Below are 6,229 nucleotides of genomic sequence, written 5' to 3'. Positions count from 1 at the left end.
CGGCCGGATTCCTGTTCGAGACAGGAGAAAACCAGTTGGTCCACGCCTGCACGAGATACAGTCGACAACATCAGACGTCAGACAGTAATACAAGAAAAAGCGATAAACCTAAGACAATTGGGTGCACTCGACAATTTATACTCACTTCATTCGGAGGAGGGTTGTCCTCACGGAAGGGCTTCACTCGCCGAGATCCTCTGGGATTATCGCAGGCGCCTGTGATGTTGAGGACCCACGACGCCACCAGCTCCCCGGTCACGCACTCGGGGTTAGTCCGAGTGGAGTCCTCAGGCCCCGTGTAGTGCCACATGGCATGGTGTCGAGCTTGCAAAGGCTGGATACGCCGACCCAGAAAAACATCCAGCAAATCTATGCCGGTGACTCCCTTTCGGACGACCTCTACAAGCGCATCGACCAGAGGCTGGATCTGGATCTTCTCCATCTTCGTGAGCACGAGCTTCCTAGGCGGAGCCGGTCGGTCTAAGCTAAAAGGCAGTAGTCCAGTGGCGGCATTCGGGCCAGCAACGTCCTGGCAGTAAAACCAAGTCGACTGCCAGTTCCTAACGGATTCAGACAACTGAAGAGCGGGATAGCTACTTTTACTTTTCTTTTGGAAGCGTAAGCCTCCGCAGAGCTGGAGGAGGTGAGTTTTGTCATTCGACTGGCTCAGCCTTTTGATGGTTTGAGATCTAGCAGAGAAGATGTGCTGAAAAAGCCCCCAATGGGGAGGACAGCCGATAAAACACTCGCACAGCACGACGAAGGCGGAGAGATGAGCTATTGCATTGGGAGGAAAATGGTGGAGTTGTGCCCTGAAGTGGTTCATTATACCTCTGAAGAAGGGGTGAGGAGGCAGAGAGAAGCCTCGATGCACGTGACTGAGCAGCAAGACGCGCTCCCCCTCCTGGGGCGCCGGCTCGGTCTCGCCCTCCGCCGGCAACCTCCACGTCTTGTGCTCGATCATGACATGCTCCACCAGCTCCAGCATGTCCTCCTCCGTCATCGTGGAGGGGAGGAAATCCCCCTGGATCCAACCCGCCGGCAGTGCTTGTTGCCGCCGCTGAGCAGGAGCCGCCGCCTTCCCCTTCTTCTTCCGTGCCTTGAGCTTGCTCGTTTGCCCCTTTGTCATGGTGGAGGCTGCTGACCCGCAAGGAAGAAGGAGAAGGAAGGAGCTTGAGATGCGTAGGAGGTGACGAGAGAAGCGGGGCAAGTGCGAGCTATCAGGCGAGTGCAACGAAAAACCCTCGCTGTAGAGGTTTAAATAAGGTTCCGACTGGGTCACTAGCAGGTGGCCCCGAAATCTTATCCCCCGACCGGTTGCTGCGATATTAGTGGAAGAGATAAAGGCGCAGAAATCGAGGTGGCAGATATTACTCGATTACGATGTCGTCATCCCCACCGAGCGCGCGGCAACCGAAATTTGAGGATCCCGGAAAATCCGCCGCTGCCAGTTGACTGGTCACGTCAAAAGATACCGCGAAAGCACTCGGTCCCTGACGGTTCGTTTCGCAAATACATCCACTCGGATCACTAGTCAAGAAGATAAAATGGATCGAGGCAAACAACGACAAAGTCGCATCCGTACCAGTCGGATCCGTACTCCAAGCATCGCTTCGTCGTTCCAACCCGAATCCATTCGGGGACTAATGATGGGGTTATAGTCCTAGGGTAGGTTGATAGGCCTACCCTGTGGGGCCTACCCAAGGACCACCCTTCATAAGGGACAAGGCCGTTAGTCAGTTCCGACTGAATTAAGGACTTCCCATCATCCAGTCGGTGACGATTCCTCTATCATCCAGTCGGAGATGAGCATTCGGAGTGTATCAAACTTACCGACTGGATTCCACTCTGTACATCGTAACCCCCCTGGAGGACAACGGTCATACGTTTCCATGTACCTTTATTAGCATTTAAGGCATACGTTACCTGTAACGTATGCAATTATTCGCCACTACTCCACCCCTGTGCACCGAACCGTTATGAAGGGTAGCGCACTCTATATAAGCCACCCTTCTCCACTTGTGCAGGGGTTAGCAATTCACTGTAATCCATATTCCACTCGACAACAAGCTCCCAAGAGCACTGAGACGTAGGGCTTTTACCTCCGCCGTAGAGGGGCCTGAACTAATACAACCTCGCCGTAGCTAAGGCTCTGCCCATCCTTTCGTACCCTACACATCTACTGTCATACTTATACCCACGACAGTGATATAACAAGGAACCCATGCTTTCACATGTAAGCATCTACACCTGCAACTAGCAACGCTAACAACATGGTTAAGCAAGCAGTAACATAGCCAATCAGTGGTTCGCTAGGTCGAACAGGTTGAAGGTAATCATGGCATTGTTGAGAGGCTGATATTTACCAGGTGGTAGGCTACGATACATAATCGATAGAAGCGATAAAACTAGCATGGCAATGATAGTAATGGTATTTGGGGAAATGGTCATCTTGCCTGAGATCCCGCTTGGTAGAAGAATGCCTCCGTGAAGCAGACGAACCGACGTAGTCGAACGGGTCCTCACATCCGACACGCTCGCGGAACTCTATCGAGACGGGGGAAACCGGAAACAAGCATCAACACACGATATTCACCACATGATGCACAACACATATGATGCATGAGCATTTGAAAACATGCACGTCACGGCATGGCAAATCACACAAACAAACACTACACATTAAGTGAAGTTCAATATGCAACGAGTTGCATATTGACGAAACTCCACGTTAATTATTTAGTTCTATCCCGATTAGTTACACGGCAATATTAAATGTGGTTAAACATGTCAAGAGGTGAAGTGTAATTAATCTACCTATCTAGGCATTTTAAATTAGGTCGGAAATGTCATATAGCACCTCCGAGACGACCTCACATGTTAATTTACAATTCTGTCCAGATCTGAACTAATGCATTTAATTAGTTGTTAAACAGCAAAACAAATAGGTTCACGTGATTCCACGTGTCATGACAAGCAATCTACACATAAAGAACATCTCCAACGGAGCTACGGTTCAAAAGATACAAGCACCGCAAGATATGATGGCATAAATGCAATATGTGTGCAACGATGGCTACGAGCACTTCAAAACATACGAACAGCAAGAGAAAATAAAACTACACAAGATTCTAAGCAAGTTTCATGTAGGGCACGATCAAAACGGAGCTACGGTTCAAAAGATACGAGCAAATCAAGAAATCACTACAATCTGTCAAAATCAGCCACATAGCACTTTCTATGCCCCACAACTACGAGCTACACAACTCCAATAAACTCAAGCAAGGCATGGCACGAAATAGGGCAAGAAGCACTACTACAAACAACTAACAACAACTAGCATGGCATCATGGATCACTAGGAAAAGAAGTCACAAAAAGGCATCTCACTCACTCTTTCAGACTTAGTGAAAATTACACCTCATGAGAGTGCAGTTTTCGATCTGAAGCAATATTGACAGCAGCAAAACCTATAGCTACAGGACTCCAAATGGCATGAAAATTTACAGCATGCTAGAGAAACACAATGGGTACAACTAACTCCATTGGACCAACCTCAAAAGAGCTACAGATCACAAGATAGAAGCAAGAGAAGACAGCAACAAAATATAACAGATTCCAGACTTAGAAATATTTCAGCTCCTCCAAATCAGCACTATTTCTAGCAACTTGAGACCAAGCAAACAACTCCTAAACATGCATTTCTATTGCAACCAAAAATACCAGGGGCTAAACAAAACATCCAAGATCAACTCTCTAGTTGACAACTAATTCAAACGAGGCACGGAATAAATCATACGAATTAAACAAAAGGGCAACTTAGCCAAATATCTCGCGAACTAACTTGCTCTAATGCTAAAACTAATTGCACAGAAAAATCCATGGGATTTTCTACCCCGGAAACATATGACATATGTGGGGTTGCAACACAAAATAAAGCCACACTAAAATGTGAGGTAATAACCTATACACGGGAAAATAAACTACCGGCAAACCCTACAAGCAAAAATTCAAATGACTGGTCTAAAATACATGGAAAAATAGTTCCTAGAACATGGGCATTTTGTCTAAGGTACTCGAGCAATCCGGACCGCAAGAAAAAATAAATACGGGACGAAACAATATAGGACAGCACGTTAAACTAGGCGTTCGGCACGTAAAACTACGTCAAATAATTATGCAAGTTGTGAAATCATGTTCTACTCGCAAAACTACCCCAAAACCATATAAAATACTCCTCATTCCGACTTACGGATAAAAAGTTACGGGCATTTAAATATCTAGCATATCCCCGAAAATATTGAATCACAAACTAAATAGAAAAACCGAATTGGGCCGAATCTACACAGGGCATTGGGCGCAAGATAAAAGAACACGCCACAGGTGCTAGATAGGCAGCAGGGAGGGGCTCACCTTGTGGGCTTCGGGCCCATGAGGGGAGGCTGCGGAGGCGGCCTCGGCGAAGCAGACGGGCGAAGGCCATCGGGCCGCTGGGCCGGCTCGAGCTGGGCCGAGGGCGAAGACCCACGGGGCTGGCGACTGGCGAGCGAGGGGATACCGCTCGGTCGTCTCCCTCCTGGAGCACGGCGAGGCAAGTCCCCAGCGGCGCAGGACGCGGTCAACGGCGCCGGCGACAGGGCTCCGGCGAGGGGGCTAGCCGGATCTGGCGGGGAACGGGCGGATCTATGGTTGGCCGGCCGGATCTAGCCGGTACCCTGGCCGGAGGCGACGCGGAAGCCGGTGCGGGGCTGCTCCTGCTCGGAGCGAACCGGCGAGCGCTGGTGTGACCAGAGGCCGGCCGGAACACGGGGAGGGGCTAGACGAGGGGCACCGGCAGGGGCTCCGGCAGGCGGGCGACGCGTCAGCTCCGGCGAGCGGGGCGGCAACTGCTGCTGGGGTGCCGGCGGCTCGGGGCTCAGGAGGCGCGCGCGGGAGGAGCTCGGGGCAGGGAGCTCGAACGGGGGCGGCGGCGGCTCGAGCCCGGGCGGGCTTGGATAGGGCCTGGCGGGCTCGCGGCGGCTGGTGGGGAGAGAGGCTGCGGGAGAGAGAGCTAGGGTTAGGTTTTCGGCGCGGATTCCGAGGTAGGGGAGGAGAAGGGCTGTCTAAAGAAATTCCCAGGGACTATTTATAGACAAATGGGGGGTTAGGTTTAGCGAAATTTCGACCCGGATCCAACCGTGGGGTCGGATTCGAACGATTCCGCACGTGGGAACGGGTACGCGGCCGTGTAGAGTGGTTTACCGGAGACGAGAGGGAAACGGGCGACGCGGCAACGAATTTTGAAAACACCGACAGACGTCCGACGGTAGCCCGAATACGGTGCCGCTACGGTCGATCGTTCGGGTACCTGACGGTCTCCGATCGCGACGAAATTCGACAGGCGGCCTGGCTATAACTAATCACGACCGCATGCCAAGTTTCACCTCGATCAGAGAAAGTTTAACGCACACTTTTAAAACAGGGTTTCGACGGTGCCGCGGGCTCGTGCGTGTGCGGTCAGGCTCGGAACGAACAACGACGAACGCGAAGAGAAGCGGCAACTAATAACGGATGCATGCTTTGAAAACTGGCGGCAACGGAGATGCCGATGCAATGCAGATGATGCGCATGATGCGATGATGACACGACAAATAAAATAAGCCACACGACGAAAACGGAAAGAGAGGGGAATCTTTTGGAACGTCGGCATCGGGTTGTCACAGGTAGGTAGATACCGCACATAGGTGGACTCATATGAAACAACTTTGGGTTTATGGAAGTGGATGCACAAGCAGTATTCCCGCTTAGTACAAGTGAAGGCTAGCAAAAGACTGAGAAGCGACCAACTAGACAGCGACAACAGTCATCAAAATGCATTGAGATTAACTAACATTGAGTGCAAGCATGAGTAGGACATAAATCACCATGAACATGAACATCATAGAGGCTGTGTTGATTTTGTTTCAACTACATGCGTGAACATATGCCAAGTCAAGCCACTTGAAACATTCAAAGGAGGATACCATCCTATCAAACTACATCATAGTCATCTCAACATTCATGTTGGCAACCAAGACAGACCATTATAAGCTCCTAGCTAAGTAAGCATGGCATAAGAAACTATTATCTCTAAGTTGTCATTGCAAACATGTTTCTCTCACAACAAATCTGAATCAGGCATGATGAGCTAGTCATATTTACAAAAACAAAATAGGTCGAGTTCATACCAGCTTTTCCAGGCTCAGTCACTT

The sequence above is a fragment of the Hordeum vulgare genome, chromosome 5H, assembly GCF_904849725.1.
Source record: "Hordeum vulgare subsp. vulgare chromosome 5H, MorexV3_pseudomolecules_assembly, whole genome shotgun sequence".
Lineage (NCBI taxonomy): Eukaryota > Viridiplantae > Streptophyta > Magnoliopsida > Poales > Poaceae > Hordeum > Hordeum vulgare.
The sequence above is the reverse complement of the archived record's forward strand: the minus strand, read 5'-3'. Positions refer to the sequence as shown.